The sequence below is a fragment of the Babylonia areolata genome, chromosome 15, assembly GCF_041734735.1.
Source record: "Babylonia areolata isolate BAREFJ2019XMU chromosome 15, ASM4173473v1, whole genome shotgun sequence".
Lineage (NCBI taxonomy): Eukaryota > Metazoa > Mollusca > Gastropoda > Neogastropoda > Buccinidae > Babylonia > Babylonia areolata.
In genome coordinates this window covers 33145470-33147969 of record NC_134890.1, presented here as the reverse complement: position 1 = coordinate 33147969, position 2500 = coordinate 33145470, and positions in this window count along the sequence as shown.

The window sequence follows — 2500 nt, the reverse complement described above, 5'->3', positions numbered from 1 at the left end:
AGACTAACAGAGACAGAGAGAGAGAGAGAGAGAGAGGGTATTAAAAGGTGTGGTCGTATGTACATAATAAGATACGTATTTGGTAGTATGTACCTGATATATGGATATGAATAATATGTGGGTACAGTGCGTGAGAGAGTCAGGGTTGACAGAGAGAGAGAGATGGGGGGGAGGGGTGTTAATACAATGCATTCGGGCTCTCCCTAATTCATTTGAGGTTAACAGAGAGAGAGGGGGATGTTAATACAATGCATTTGAGGTTAACACTGACTCTCTCACTCACTCCCTCTCTCTCTCTCTCTCTCTCTCTCTCTCTCCCTCCCTCTCTCTCTCCCACCCTACCTCTCTCTCCCTCCCTCTCCCTCTCTCCTTCTCTCCCTCTCCATCTCTCTCTCTCTCTCTCTCTCTCTCTCTCTCTCTCTCTCTCTCTCTCTCTCTCCAGGTATCACGTCGTGACGTTGTATATATGACAGACCCCATCGTCACAAACAACAACTTAAGAGAGAGAGAGAGAGAGTCTCTCTCTCTCTCTCTCTCTCTCTCTCTCTCTCTCTCTCTCCTTGCAGCCTCTGTGGTTGGTCTCTGTTTTAACGCATGTTAATAATTGTGCTTTATGATAGTGGAATAAGTGAGAAATGAACAGTTTAAACAAACACTAAAGAATTCACACTAGGTCAAGAAAAACCCTAGACACTACTGTAACATTCTGAACACTAAAGTTTACCAAATGATGTCCACTCATAGCAAAACAGACATACTTTGGAACTCAGGTGTTTTGGGGGGGTTGTTTTGTTTTGTTTTGTTTCGTTTTGGCCAGTGAAGAGGCAGCGTGAAGCACCCAAAAACGAAAAAAAGAAAAGGAAAAGAATAAAGAAAAGAAGTGATAAAAGATAGGGGTAGTCCTTCGTCTGCATGCAACTGAGGCCCCATCTTGTTTTTTTTGTTTTTGTTTTTTTTTTTTCCTTTTTTTTAAACAAAAATACAAAAACACAAACGAAATACATTATATAAAATAAAATAAAAACTTCGCCACGCCCCTTTAATTCGTACCATCAAACCAGCATTCCTTCAGTTTGCTCAATAGACTCCCAGGCCTTTAATCCCACGCCCCCACCCCACCCCACGCCCCCACCCCTATAATCCCCTTTAGGGCAAGTCCTGAATGTAATCAGGGATCCTGGTAGGAAGTGGCGAGGATGGGATTGATAAACAGTGTGAGGAGGATTTTTTTTTTTTTTTTTTTTTTTTTTTTTTTTTTTTTGTCACAACAGATTTCTCTGTGTGAAATTCGGGCTGCTCTTCCCAGGAAGAGCGCGTCGCTATACTGAGAGAGCCTGCCTGCGATTTTATTTGTTTTCCTATCGAAATGGATTTTCTTCTACAAAATTTTGCCAGGGACAACCCTTTTGTTGCCGTGGGTTCTTTTACCTGCGCTAAGTGCATGCTGCACACGGGACCTCGATTTATCGATAGTTTCATCCGAATAATGGGAGCAATGCCTTGTCTGGAAGAAGAGCTTTGTATTATCACAGTGACTACAAAACATCAAAATGGCCAGCACATCTAATTAATTAAATCAGCTTGCAAGACTGCATTGTGGGCGCCCTAAAAATCGAACACCCCCCCCCCCCCCCCCCCCGCCCCCCCTCGCCCCCCTCTCCGCCCTCCACCACCCCCACGAGCCAGCCAAGTTCAAGCTTAGCGATTAACCAGCCGCCGTGGCGAAGTGGTTAGCGTCGCGGACTGACGGCTGGAAGGACGCGGGTTCGAATCCCAGCGGAGGTGGGTTTTTCGGCCCGTGGCTGGCTTCTACCCAGAGTTGAGTGTGCTGTGGGCTTAAATTGGGAGACTGGGACCACACAGTTGAGTGTCCACTTCAAGGATGCGTCTTTGGGTGTGTTGCTCTAATTACCAGACCAACACTGCAAGTGTCTGTATCTCTCGGGCCTGGTTAACGCCGGGATATCATTATGACAGGAAGCGTAGAGTACAGCCTTGTCACGCAGTCCCAAACCAAAATGGACTTCCATAGCAACATCGTCATCATCATCGTCATCCTCCTTCTCCTTCATCGTCATCAATATAAACAAAATAGTCTCAAAGTCTGTGACCTTTCATGCCCTGCTCTCATGGTGACCTCAGTTTCGATACCCCTCCACTTCCGTGCTTGGGGGGAGTCCTGTCAATGTCTTCAGTGTCGGCAGATTCATGGGAGGCTGTTGTTTGAGGGACGTGGTGGCGGTCTCCACACTGGGAGGGACGCTCACTCAGTCTGGCTCCGCGACTAAGCCATTATTGTCGTTAGTAGGGGGCTTAGTAGGTGGTGTCCTAAGTACGTTAAAACAGAACAGGCACCACTGAACACCACCGAAGTGACTCAGCAGCAGTGCAGGGTCTCCTCTGGTGTGTGGCCTCCGGGCGACCTAACATCGATGGTTCCCTGTGGACTGCCGACGCTGGAACTGCGACGGACGAACCCGGGTGTGGCCGTGTATGGGGG